We start from the raw sequence: 15122 nt of genomic DNA on the forward strand, positions 1-15122 counted from the left end.
ATTAGCTCTGCAAACACTCAAAAAGTCAAAGTTTAAAGGAGCTGCTTCATTCAGAACTGCTGCGCTACAACTGTCATCTAGCCAAGTTTCATTTAAAAGCATAAAATCAAGGCTATTTGTGTTGATAAAATCATTGACTAAAAGAGACTTATTGTTGAGTGATCTGATGTTTAAAAGCGCTAACTTAACAGTTTTAGCTGTTTTTTCTATAGTAGTCTCAGATCTACATTTAATAGAGACCAGATTTGATTGATTTGCTAAACGGCCTGATGAAGTCTTTGGTTTTCTGTCACTTAACACAACACATATCTGCTTAGAGAAAGCTACAGACACACTGGGTTCCTGCTTGTTCTGAAAACATTTGATAAAGACACTGTTATCTAAGCAGGTCCCCGACACACATCACAGAGAGCTCTTGTGTTCACCAGCTGAAGATGGGGCGTTGTTGTTTGGGCCCTGGCGGTGTGATCGGAGGGCTCTTCCAGGTGGGCTCATAGGTGGTTGTGGAGCAGGCTGCTTTTTGGTTGGTAACTGAGGGCTTGCGGCAATGGAGTGTGAAAGTTTAGTTCCAGCATACACCAGTTCCTCCATCTTTTTTGAAAAACCCAAGAGTGGTGAACATTGTGACAATGAGAACGTGTCCGGTGACAGAGGCTGTGCATCTGGAGAGTCTGTCTGCAGAAATATGTTTTCCTGAGGATCATTTTTGAGTGACGAGACTTGATGCTGTTCTGATGCGTCACAGTCTGCCTGTGTTAAGCAGAGGGCAACTGATAGTGTCTCTATCAACATTGGGTGTTTTGGCTGCATGGCATTATCACTGTCCTTGGGTGATTCGTCAGCCACAAGTCCACTCAGGAGCTGATTTGAGGTCCTGTGGTCATCCGGACATTTGCTAGGTGTGTGTGTACAATTCAGTTCAGTGGCATACACAGCTGATGGATGATTGAGGGAGAAAAAAATATTGTCCTTTAGCACCTTTGCACCAAGTTTGTTTGGATGAAGGCCGTCTGATGTAAACAGCTGTCTTTGGTTCCAGAAGAGATTTAAGTTGTCGATGAAATTCAGTCCTTTCTTGTTACATGTTTTCTGTAGCCATACATTTAGACCAAGAAGCCGTGAAAACATATTTGTCCCTCTTGCAGGGTGGTCCACTTATGAACGGCTGAACCTTCAATCTTTCAGCTGTTTCCAAGAGCTCACAGAAATCTTTCTTGAGCAGTTCTGACTGTTCCTTGCGAATATCATTTTTCCCCACATGGATGATAATCCGTTTTGCAGTCTTGTGCTTTTTCAGAATTTCCTCAAGTTCTTTGTTTACATCAGAAACTGTTGCATGAGGAAAGCAGTATTTCATAGTAGATTTCCTCCTGAAATTCTTGATTATTGAATCTCCTACAACTAGTGTTCTTATCTCTGTTGCGATCGGAGCAGAATGCCGCTGTCTAGTCGGCCTTGAGCCTCTGTTCCATGCAGAATTAGTTGCTGAATCATGCAATCTCTGTCTGACTACATTTGGGGATTCTTCACCCATATTACTCAAAACTTCATATCTGTTCTGAAGCTGTATTTGAGTCCGAGCTGTATTTGGGGTAGAAGACGCTAATGCGGCAGCGTATGATCTGACCCCGCGAGTACCCTTTGGTCTCGCACCTTGTTTATGCCAATGCTCATTTTCAACAGTTCTTTTCTGTTTTTCTGTGCTCAAAACAGTAGCAGGAACAGATTTATGGGACTCAGCAACTTCGTTTCAAGAACTGCAATCTTTTGTAGAAGTTTGTGGCAGTTTGTACAGCAGTGAGAATCTGAATTAATCCGATCCAGAGGCATTTTCACAGCCGTGTCTTCCCGTCTCCGGAATGTAAGCAGCTGATAGCTGGTAGCGGGAGGATTGTTTAGACGGTAATTCCCCTCTTGTTAGTAAAGCTATATTCCAGAAAGTTTGTAGAATTGATGCTGATCTTCTAGCCGTGTTGTTTGAGCACTGTGCTGATAGGCTCAAGTTAAAATTAGGGTATAAGATATAAAAGCAAGAGTGCGAATAGCGGAGCAGTGGGCAAAGACGTCCGAACAGTAGCAAAGCAGGAAGTAAAAACTTACTGGGAGCATGTCTATGGTCCCAGAGAGGGAAAAAAAGGAGGAAAGAGAGGAAAAAAAAGGAAAAAAAAACTACTTACATGTACTAAATTCACTGGGTAAAGTGTAACGTAGGCATGGCAGTCTGGGCACTGCACTGGACTGATCCATGCCACACGTTTTTTAATGCATCACAAAGCAACTGACAAACACTATATACCTCAATGCCCATCACACAACTACAACCTCCTCAATTTATTGTTACAGCTGTTGTTATTTTTACTATTATCATTATTATTAGTATTATTATTATTACCAGCATGAGTATGTTATAGTTATCAAGTTAATAATCTATCATACATATCTTTAATATTATTCTTCCAGGTGGGTTTGTATAATTCATAATTAGCATTGATATAGTGTTTTCTTTTTTATTTATTTAGTCTTTATTAGTATTATTCTTTTTTTTTTTGCTTATTCTCATTGCGTTTGCTGAACTTTATTTTTCTTCTCTCTTTTTGTTTCTTTTCTTTTTCTTCTACTCCTCCCCTTCCTTTTCTGTTTTATTTATTTTTCTATTTTATTTTTATTATTATTATTTTATTAATTTTTTGTTTATTATTATTATTAGTTTATTTTCTCTTTTCCTCTCTTTCCCCTTCTACTTACTACTATTATTATTATTTATTATTATTATTATTATTTATTATTAATATTACTTGTTCTCTCCCTGATTTCCCATCCTCCCCTCTCCTCGACACCTTTGTCATAAATGGTATTACTTTTATTTTTTGTAATCATTATTATTATTACTGTTCTGACTTGTCCGGTTATCTTTCCATTATCATTATTACAAGTATTTATACCATTATCATTAGTAAGGTTGCAGTTGTTGTAGTTGTAACGGTAGTAGTTGTAGTAGTAGTAGTAGTTGAAGTAGTAGACATTGTAATAGTATCGATTGTTATTGAGTAATTGTTACGGAGATAATTGAAGTAGTAGTTCATGTAGTAGTAGTAGATGTCATTGGTATAGTAGTAGCAGAAGTAGTAATGGTGTGGTTGTTACAGTAGTAGTAGTAGTTGTTGTCAGTGTAGTAATATCAGTAGTAGATGTTGTTGATGTAGATGTAGTAGAAGTGATTGTGGTGGTGGTAGTAGTAGTAGTAGTAGCAGTAGACGTTGTTGTATTAGTTGTAGCAAACTCTATAGTAGTATCAGTAGTGGTAGTAGTATCAGTATTAGTAGACATTGTAGTACTCGTGGTTGTGGCTGTAGTAGAAGCAGTAGTAGTTGTAATATAAGTAACTTTCTGTAGTAGTAGTTGGTGTAGGACTTGTGATTTATTATTATTGTTGTCATTTATTACTGTTGTCCTTTCTTTCTTTTTTTACTCTCATTTTTACTATCATACATTTTTAAGCATTTTTGTTACTCCCTACCACTGACTGGTTTCTTTCTATATGTTTTATCTATATCTGTGACACTTGCTTCATTTATTGACTGTTATTGTCCCTTATGTATGTACTCTGACCTGTCCACCAAGTTACCTTTACATGCATACACACACTCACACGCACACACTCAAGCACATACCAGTACCTGACTATATTGTTGTTTTTGTTTTGTTTTTGTTTCGTTGCTTTGTATTTGTTATTTGTTGATTTTTTCTTGTATTTGTTTGATTTTTGCATATTCTAATAAAAAAAAAAAAAAAAAGTTGTAGTTTCGAACCAGCATATGTTGGAAACGGCAATGTTGGACTTTTAGAGACTAAAGATGACATGAAACAGAAGTTGTTGCAGGCGTTGTGCTTTTCCTAGAATTACTAGGGGAGTCTCTAGACTTAACTCTATAGTGCCACCAGCAGACCAAAATTTCAACGTTTAAACTGCTATAACTTTTTAGCCATTTGAGCTAGAAAAACAAAACTTAATACCAAACATTTTACTGACCCCACTGATTCAAACCAATACTATACATTAAAACTCTGCCCATTACAGTAGTGACTATTTTAAAAAAGTACAGTAATACATGTAAACACTACTCCTCCTTCAAAACTAAACCAATTTTCCTCAAATTTGCCTTAGATAATCTATGGACTGAGCCGCACAAAAATGAGTATAAAAAGTGTAAAAAGTATTTAAAAAATGTAACATTAGCTTTTATTTGCATGAAAATCCACTTAAACTGTTAGAGAACTGTTTAGCTGAACTGATTCTCACACTTACACTTTTTTACATAGCCCAGTAAACATGCATGACCTTCTAGCTCAAAGTGTTTAGCCAGTCTGCTGCCAACACAGATGATGTGGGTTCAAAACCATCATAGGTTAGTTTTGAACTTTTAGCGGCCAAGGACAAAAGATGAAATGAAACAGAAGTTTGATGACACAGAATCAGGCTCTCCGTTACATTTTAAGCTCATCAAGCTCTCCAATGCATTTGAAGCTCATCAGGCTCTCCAATTCATTTGAATATCATCAGGTTCTCCAATGCATTTCAATCTCATCAGGCTATCCAATGCATTTCAATCTCATCAGGCTCTCCATTGCATTTGAAGCTTATCAGGCTCTTCATTGCGTTTGAAGCTCATCAGGCTCTCCAATGCATTTTAAGCTCATCAGGCTCTCCAATGCATTAAGTTCATCAGGCTCTCTAATGGGTTTGAAGCTTATCAGGCTCTCCAATGGGTTTAAAGCGCATCAGGCTCTCCAATGCATTAAGCTCATCGGGCTCTCCAATGGGGTTGAAGCTCATCCGGCTCTCCAATGCGTTTTTAAGCTCATCAGGCTCTCCAATGGGTTTGAAGCGCATCAGGCTCTACAATGCATTTGTTGCTCATCAGGCTGTCCAATGCATTTTAAACTCATTAGGCTCCCCAATGCGTTTAAAGCTCATCAGGCTCTCCAATGCATTTGAAGCTCATCAGGCTCTTTAATGCATTTTAAACGCATCAGGGTCTCCAATGCTTTTTAAACTCATCATGCTATCTAATGCATTTTAAACTCATCAGGGTCTCCAATGCATTTTAAACTCATCAGGGGCTCCAATGCAGTTTAAGCTCATCAGGCTCTCCAATGCATTTTAAACTCATCAGAGACTCCAATGCATTTAAACTCACCAGGGTCTCCAATGCATTTTAGACTCATCAGGGTCTTCAATACATTTTAAACTCATCAGGCTCTCCAATGCTTTTGAAGCTCATCAGGGTCTCTAATGCATTTTAAGCTCATCAGGCTCTCCAATGCATTAATCTCATCAGGCTCTCCAATGCATTAAGCTCATCAGGCTCTCCAATGCAGTTGAATCTCATCAGGCTCTCCAATGCATTAAGCTCACCAGGTTCTCCAATGCATTTGAAGCTCATAAGACTCTCCAATGCATTTGAAGCTCATCAGGCTCTCCAATGCATAAAGCTCACCAGGCTCTCCAATGCATAAAGCTCACCAGGCTCTCCAATGCATTTGAAGCTCATTAGGCTCTCCAATGCATTTGAAGCTCATCAGGCACTCCAATGCATTAAGCTCATCAGGCTCTCCAATGCATTAAGCTCACCAGGCTCTTCAATGCATTAAGCTCACCAGGCCCTCCAATGCATTAAGCTCATCAGGCTCTCCAATGCACTTGAAGCTTATCAGGCTCTCCAATGCATTTGAAGCTCACCAGGCTCTCCAATGCATTTGAAGCTCATCAGGCTCTCCAATGCATTTTAAGTTCATCAGGCTCTCCAATGCATTAAGCTCACCAGGCTCTCCAATGCATATGAAGCTCATCAGGCTCTCCAATGCATTAAGCTCACCAGGCTCTCCAATGCATTAAGCTCATCAGGCTCTCCAATGCCTTTGAAGCTTATCAGGCTCTCCAATCCATTTAACATTTAACACAGTTAACATTAGCTTTTATTTGCATAAAAATCCACTTAAACTGCTAGAGAACTGTTTTGCTGAACTGTTTCTCACACTTACACCATTTTTACATAGCCCTAAACACATGCATAACCTACTAGCTCAAAGTGTTTAGCCAGTCTCCTGCTAACACAGATGCTGTGGGTTCGAAACCAGCATAGGGTAATATTAAACTTTTAGCGGCTAAGGACCAAAGATGAAATGAAACAGAACCAGTCTCTCCAATTTATTTGAATTTCATCAGGCTCTCCAATGCATTTGAAGCTCATCAGGCTCCGCACTGCATTTGAAGCTAAAAAGGCTCTGCATTTTGTTTAAAGCTCATTTTAATTATTACTTTCGTATAATATTTATGCAAGTTAATAACAATTATTTTTTAATTAACAAGTTTTAACAATTTTTTCCTAAAATATCCAAAATAAGCAAAAGTATCTGCATTTAATGCTTGGCCCTGCAATTGTTGCTTGCAGCTATATTTTTTATTATTATTATTATTATTATTATTATTCTGCCGTTTCTTCCCGAATGGGAGTCTATGGCAGCTATATTAACCCTAAGTAGGAAAATGATCAAAAATGGCACAATTGTAGTAGTGGTCAATAGAAGGCAACTGACCAAATTTGGTCTCTAGACCTAACTCTATAGCACCACCAGCAGTCCAAAATTTCAACATTTAAAATGCTATAACTTTTGAGCCATTTGAGCTATAAAAATAAAACTTAGCACAAAACATTTTACTGACCATGCTGATTCAAACCAATATCATAGATTAAAACTCTGCCCATTACAGTAGTGACCATTTTAAAAAGTACCGTAATACATTTTAATGCTACTAGTCCTTCAAAACTGAACCAAATTTCCCCAAATTTGCCTTAGTAAATCTAATGACTGAGCTTCACAGAAATGACAAAACTGACTCTCCAATGCATTAAGCTCATCAGGATCTCCAATGCATTTGAAACTTATAAGGCTCTCCAATGCATTTAACATTTAACACAGTTAACAATAGCTTTTATTTGCGTGAAAACATGCTTGACCTACTAGCTCAAAGTGTTTAGCCAGTCTGCTGCTAACCCAAAAGTTGTAGGTTCGAAGCAAGCCTGGGGCAGCATTAAACTTTAAGCAGCTAAGGACCAAAGATGACATAATACAGAAGTTTTATGAAACAGAATCAGGCTCTCCAATGCATTTGAAGCTCATCAGGCTCTCCAATATATTTGAAGCTCATCAGGCTCTCTAATGTATTTGAAGCTCATCAGGCTCTCTGATGCGTTTGAGCCGCAACAGGCTCCGCACTGCCTTTGAAGCTCATCAGGCTCTCCAATGCATTTGAAGCTCATCTGGCTCTCCAATGCCTTGGAAGCGCATCAGGCTCCGCACTGCGTTTGAAGCTTAAAAGGCTCTGCATTTTGTTTGAAGCTCATTTTAATTATTACATTTTATATAATATTTATGCAAGTTTATAACAATTATTTTTTAATTAACAAGTTTTAAATTGAATGAATTATGCAATGTTTAACGAATTTTTCCTAAAATATCCAAAATAAGCAAAAGTATCTGCATTCAATGCTTGGCCCCACAATTGCTGCTTGCAGTTATATTTATTATTATTATTATGGTCAACTGCTCAGATACCCTCAGTCAATATGTGGCAACCAGTCAACCAGACTTTTACCACTGGAAAAATTGACCTATGATTTACATCAAAGATCTGATGTATTCTGGTGCATTTGGTCCTCCTTCTGAATTTTTCTTGTGGGTACTCAGTGACTATATCATCACCTTTTATTAAAAGGTTCTATCTGCGTTATGAATGATTTCGAGATATTGAGCTACAAAGTTTTTGCATTCCATATAGCAAACAGTATGTGTGTAACATGTTTTTAAATAAAAAAGTCTTAAAATGTAAACAACTTAAAATATAACTTATAATAAATGATAAAATGACATCCCATAATGTAAATAAGTTGTCATTTAATAAAAAATATGTCGATAACTCAATTTTGACAAAAATGTCAGCTAGAACCTTATAATTCTAAGGTGATGATATGTCTTTCTAAGTTTTTTTTATAATCTCCTTTTATTTTTGTCTTTGCTTTGAAGCATTTTATTTATTTGTTAGAATGTCCAACAAAAACTGCTGTACATGTTGGTACAAAATTCCAGTACCACTGTTGTTCTGTTGAAAATTAAAATAATTATAATAATAAAATAAATTAAACTCTTTGTATAATGTTCTTTTCAATGCAAGAAAATCTAATGATGAAAAATAAAACATTTTCAATACAAACAAAAAAATTGTAAAACATATTTGGTAGACATAACATCTCAGTAGCTTATAGTAAGATATAAGTACAGCACAAAATTATTTTACTTTTAGTTTAGATAATCTGAAGGTTTGCATTTTTATTTTGTTGGTTAATGAATTTTTAATCATTTGGAAGTTTTAACTATTCACAGCATTTGTAAATATATTTTTTCGTCATTGTAACCTCAATTCTTACTATGTTTGTGATTTTTACAATGCAGCAATTCTTACAAATCATTTGATTAATAAAGAAAATAATTACCAAATTAACCCTTGATAAAAACAATAATTAAATGCAGTGTCTACAAAATGATCCAGATTGAGTTTTACCACAAGACACAATAAGTTTCACTATGTAATACTAATTTGAATAAATATGGTATGATAAAGAAGATTTTTTTTTATTTATTTTAGACTTTAGTCCTTGGCTGAAGAAAGATGGCAAAGGCTAAGTTTGTCAGTATCAGTGTGCTGTAATAACTGAAAACTGTTAAAAGATTATTGTATAGGGACACATGCAGGACAAAGACATTATGTGAAATCATTATTTCCTAGATTAAATACAAGTTCATCCTTTGTCATCAGAACATACTGTCACACAAACAAGTTGACGATTTAGAAAGTAAAAATAGTCAGATAAAGATTTCTTTTCATTTTCAGTTATTGTCTTTAAAAAGGTTACATTTATAAACGTTTACATATTATAAAATAGCTTTTATCCACTGTAATAAAGTTTGTTGGGTGGGAAGAAGACAGGGTTGGCGATACCAGGTTAGCACAAACTTTCTTTATTTTTCAATGTGTTTGCGCTGGGCACTCGTGTGCGTGTCTGTGTGTGTCGAGTCTGTGTATGGTTAGGCTCTCCTCTCTCCCGGCTTCTCCTTCTCCTCCCCTTATGAAGGTGTCTCTCCGGCCCAATCACTAGAAAATACAGGTGTTAATAATTATTTATGATTAGACCACTGACCAGCCGCCGGTGTCTCCGCTTGCTCTCGCCCCTTTCTGGGTGTTCGATCATGCCTTCCCCACCACATACCCCCACTGCCCGTCTTAGGCTGGGCAGCCCCCCTCCCCCCGCCCAGGAGAGGTTAAGGGACTGACGAGGGCCGAATATTCAGGGACATACCGTCTATAATATCCCGCCAGCCCTATAAACTGTCTCACCTCCTTTTTGGTCTTGGGCCTTGTACAGGTTGCAATAGCTAGAGTTTTATCAATTTGTGGCCGCACCTGCCCATGACCCAATTGGAAGCCCAGATACCTCACCTCCACTCGCCCAATTGCACACTTCCTCGGGTTGGCCGTGAGCCCGGCCCATCTCAGTGCTGATAATACTGCCCGCAGGTGCTGCATATGCCGCTGCCAGTCATTACTGAAGACAATGATGTCATCCAAATAAGCAGCGGCATATGCTGAGTGGCGGGCAAGTATTTTATCCATCAGGCGCTGAAACGTAGCCGGAGCCACGAACAGCCCGAACGGAAGTGTCACGAACTGGTGTAATCTAAACGGCGTTGTGAAGGCAGTTTTTTCTCGGGATATTGGAGAAAGGGGAATTTGCCAATGCCCTTTCGTTAAATCCAATGTCAAATAAAAGCGAGCAGCGCCTAACCGGTCGAGCAACTCGTCAATCCGCGGCATTGGATACGCATCAAGTTTTGATACTGCATTTAATTTGCGATAATCTACACAGAACCGGACTGTGCCGTCTGTCTTAGGAACTAAGACGATCGGGCTCGCCCAGTCACTGTGTGATTCTTCTACTACCCCCATCTCTAGCATTTCCCAATTCTTCCTGAATCACTTTTTTTTGTGTTCAGGCAGACGGTACGGGCGGGTCCTAACAACCACGCCTGGCTTGATCTCGATGTGGTGCTGAATCATATTAGTACGACCGGGCAGGGGTGAGAACAAGTCTGCAAATTAATTTTGTAGGAGCCGGACATCAGCGAGCTGGGCGGGCGAAAGATGATCAACCCCGGTGACCAGAGCGCTCGACCGATTGCGGTCTACGCTCTCCGGCCCCAGGTCATCCTCGCCTGTAATCACCATTGCTAACGCCATGTCCTCCGGCTCCCTCCACAGTTTTAATAAATTAATATGATAAATTTGACGTGCCCCACTCCTGTCCGTTTGTACCAACTCATAATGGAGATCGTTCACTCACCGTGTGACCTCAAATGGCCCTTGCCACTTGGCGAGTAATTTAGAGCTAGAAGAAGGCAGCAGTACAAGTACGGTGCAAATGTTCGTAGCTTAGTGCCCTTATCATAACGCCGGCATTGTTCATTCCGAGCCTTGACCAAATTCTTCATGGATAGCTGCCCCAGTGCATGGAGTTTTGCCCGCAGGTCCAGAATGTACTGAATTTTATTTTTGCTGTTAGAAGGCTCGTCCTCCTAAGCTCTCTGACGACATCCAACACCCCTCTGGGCTGTCTGCCGTAGAGGAGCTTGAATGGGGAAAACCCAGTGGAGGCTTGGGGAACCTCCCGCACAGCGAATAACAAGGGCTCTAACCATTTATACCAATTTTTTGCTTCTTTGTGAACGAATTTAGGAATCATTGCTTTAAGTGTGCGATTAAACCGTTCCACCAGTCCGTCTGATTGTGGGTGATAGACGCTAGTGCGAATCAATTTACTGCCCAATAATTCTTATAATTCGCGTAAAGTGCGTGACATAAACGTGGTGCCTTGGTCGGTGAGGATCTCCTTGGGGATCCCCACCCTGGAGATTAAGCGGAAGAGAACCTCTGCAACACTCTTAGCGGAGATGTTGCAGAGGGCTACAGCTTCCGGGTACCGGGTAGCATAATCCACTAGAACCAATGCAAATCGGTGCCCGCGTGTCGATCGCTCTAATGGCCCGATGAGATCCATACCAATTCGCTCGAAGGGGATCTCCATTAATGGTAACGGGCGCAATGGTGCTTTTGGGGTGGCCGGCGGATTTACCAGCTGACATTCAGGACATGCAGCGCACCATCTGCTGACGTCTCCGTGAATGCCCGGCCAAAAGAATCAGGCCATGAGGCGATTTAGTGTGGCCGCTTGAGCTAAATGTCCGGCCATAGGGTTAGCATAAGCCGCCTGGAAAAGCATTTCCCGACGGCTTTTAGGGACCAATAATTGGGTGGTATCTTCTTTTGATTGAGTGTCTTGGGTCACTCGATACACCCTGTCTTTAATGATTGCAAAATAGGGATAGTTGAGCGGTCGCTCAGGCTGGAGGACATGCCCATCGATCACTTTTACCTGCTCGATGGCATTTTTCAGCGTGTCGTCACGCGACTGCTCCAGAGGGAAATCCTTACAGCGCGAGATTCCCAGCCCTCCCTCTGAGTCAGAGCGTGACATCACCGGGGATTCCCCCAGCTGAGCGATCCTCCCCCTAGCCGTCGATCCTTTCCTCCAAGAAGCACCCGCTGTCAAAACCCCTAATAGTTTATTAAAATCTGGCCAATTTGTTCCCAAAATCAGCGGATGCTTGAGGTGCGGGTTAACCGCTACCTCTACGCTATGTTTTTGACCACGAAATTAGATTTCTAGGGCCGTTAGCGGGTAGTGAATTTCATCACCGTGTACACACCTCACCCTAACCGTGCGGCTTTTATCCAATGCCGTGTCTTGCATCAGGCATTGGTGGATAGAGGTTTAGTTACACCCTGAATCCACCAAGGCCTGATATTTATCCCCCTTTATACTCACCGGTATCTGATATAGCCCATTGCGATTGGGGGCGACAGCTGGGGCGTCGAGTACGCGGATCAAAGCCCCCACCTCCATCGCGGAGCAATGCTTAGGGCTATAATCCATGCCCCCGCACCGCCAACACGTCGGCCCAGACCTCACAACTGAAACCCCCGGGGCCAGTTGGTCCAGCCGGAGAGAGACCTGTTGTGACTGGGGGAGCCACTAGAGGGCGTGCTTCCCCACCCGGTCTGGATATCCGCCCCACTGAGGCATCGAGCGAGAGGTATGCGACCCAGAGCCCCGCTTCCTCGGTGCTGGCACAGGAGGTCCCTGCTGTCTGGGTCTGGGAACGGGGAGAGAAAGAGAAGGAGAGAGAGAGAGGTTATATCGCAGACCCTGGACCTCGTTACCAGGTGATCCTCCGCCAGCTGGGTGGCCGTCTCAAGATCGGTGGGCCGGTGGCACTGGTCCCACTCCGATGTTCAGGAGGGTAGGCGGGCGATGAATTGCTCCAGCACCACAGAGTCCACCACCTGGTCGATGTCCTGGCCATAAGGGATCAGCCATCTGCGGCAGGCGTCCCGGAGCTGCTGGGCAAACATGAAGGGCCGTTGGAGAATGGCTCGCTTTAGGTGAGCATAGTCCAGGAGATTCTGGGCCGGTAGCTGCTGTGCCGCCTTCTGGGCTTCACCTGACAGCAGCAGGATGACTCTCTCCGGCCACTCGGCCCGCGGCCAGCCACACGCCTCCGCCATCTTTTCGAAGAGGTCCAGGAATACTTCAGGGTCGTCCTGAAGCCCCATTTTCTGAAGGGAGATGGGAGGGTGGGCGGCAGATGTCGACGCGGGCCGGATCCCCTGGTCCAGCAGTCTCCGGACGAGCTTGCGGTCCTCGCGCTGGGCCTCCACCAAAGCGCGGAACGTTTGATCCTGGTCCGCCCCAATCTCCACCAGCGCCTCGTGTTGCTGCATAACCTCCGTAAATGGAGTAGCTGACGGAGTGGTCATCTTGGCAGCGAAGTCTCCTCTTCTTCCCGGGTTTCGGCACCACTGTAATAAAGTTCGTTGGGTGGGAAGAAAACAGGGTCTGCGATATCAGGTAAGCACAAACTTTCTTTATTTTTCAATGTGTTTGCGCTGGGCACTCGTGTGCGTGTCTGTGTGTGTCGAGTCTGAGTATGGTCAGGCTCTCCTCTCTCTCGGCTTCTCTTTCTCCTCCCCTTATGAAGGTGTCTCTCTGGCCCAATCACGGACCATATTATTCGTTCATACATTTTCTTGTCGGTTTAGTCCCTTTATTAATCCGGGGTCGCCAAAGCGGAATGAACCGCCAACTTATCCAGCAAGTTTTTATGCAGCGGATGCCCTTCCAGCCGCAACTCATCTCTGGGAAACATATTTTGTATTATTATTATTATATTTATTTTGTAATATTTATTCATGTCATACATCTAGTATGTCAAACTCAAGAAAAACTGCACTGCAAATAAATATTTTCAAATGATGCCTTTATAAATGCCATTATAAGAAACTTTCACAACAACAAGGTAAGTTCATGACAAATGCAAAAATGTTTATAATGACAACTTTCTAAACTCATACAGCAAAAGCACTAAAAAGTTATGACACTTTTCAAAAACATTTTTTTACAAAACACTGAGAACCAAAGTGTGCTTGGTGAGTCCAGGTGTTTATGGTGACTAGACTGTCATATTGCAAACCGGTTGCAATGAGGAGACTTGGGCGTAAAGTGTCGGGAAGTCCTGGAAGGCTCCCATGTGTTATCCCAGGTTTTGCCACTGTAAAGTATCAGAAGTGCACAATATCATTAAAGAACAAAGAATCAAGATGATTGTTAGGTTTCGTTTAGAAAGTTCAGTGATATTTATTTATATCTGGAAAGTGTCATTAAACCTGGCACTCTTGAATTAACTGCTAGAATAAATTAAACATTTTCAGCATGTTTTTATGTATTCCATGCAGATCTAACAGTTCTACAGACTGATATGAGGACAGTGACTGTGCTGATCACTTCTTGCTATTTAATACACACTCTTTCAAATTATATGAAAACTACAACAACATACAGTGCTCCACCCTAATGACATTGCTAAATTATGACAAGTGTATTGGTTTATATGGCTAAACATTTATTTTATGCCTGCATGATCCACTGCTATTATTGTAACCCATTACACTCTTAACCCAAAATAGTTGATTTTATTACAAAACTGCATAGAAACCTGTTGCCTTAAACCCTTTATGTTTTTATACAAGGTGAAACTAAACAGCCCTACCAAAATGAACTTAGAACCTTTACAATCTTATTGGACTTACAATAACATTTTAATTCAAGTAGGGCTGTTAAGTTTTATCTTGTATATAATGTAAGGGGTTTAAGGCATTGGGATTCTATATAACTTTCAAGTAAAGTCAACTTGATTGGGTTGAAGGAATAGTTCACAACTTACTCTCCCTCGAGTGGTTGTAAACCTTTTTTATAAAACATGCAAATTTCTTTGTGTCAAACATGATGGAAGTTTTTTTGAAGGAAAACTGAAAACCTAAAAACTTGACATACATTGTAGGAAAAAACAAATACTATGGAAGTCAGAGTTTACAGGTTTTCATCTTTTTTTAATTATATATTTTTGTGTTTAACTGAAGAAAGCAACTCAGACATATTTGGAACAAGTGAAGGATGAGTCATTAATGACAGAATTTTAATTTTTTGGATGAACTACCTCTTTAAGAGTATACTGAAAGAAATGTCCTACTTAGTGTAGCTAACTTCAGCTACGTGTGTAGCTCCTTGAGTACTTATCTAGAAATCAAAACAATGATCACATCAGTCCCATTTTAGGCCCTATATATATCATATTGGCCACAGAATGGACTACGTAGTGTTGTAATGAAATTAAACAAGTAATAAAACTATGACTTACCACACAATACAAGACAAACAGTGGATTTTCAACTCCGCCTTTTCTGTACACAAGATGAGGTTCCAGCTTCAAAATGGCACTATAACACTGATCCTGAGTGGGGCGGTTGTGCTGTTCTGTGAGGTTGTGACTGTTCAGATGCAGTGCTGTGATCAGTTCTTTATTTAAAGAAAGTACATTCTTTTCAAATCTGT

The sequence above is a fragment of the Danio rerio genome, chromosome 10, assembly GCF_049306965.1.
Source record: "Danio rerio strain Tuebingen ecotype United States chromosome 10, GRCz12tu, whole genome shotgun sequence".
Lineage (NCBI taxonomy): Eukaryota > Metazoa > Chordata > Actinopteri > Cypriniformes > Danionidae > Danio > Danio rerio.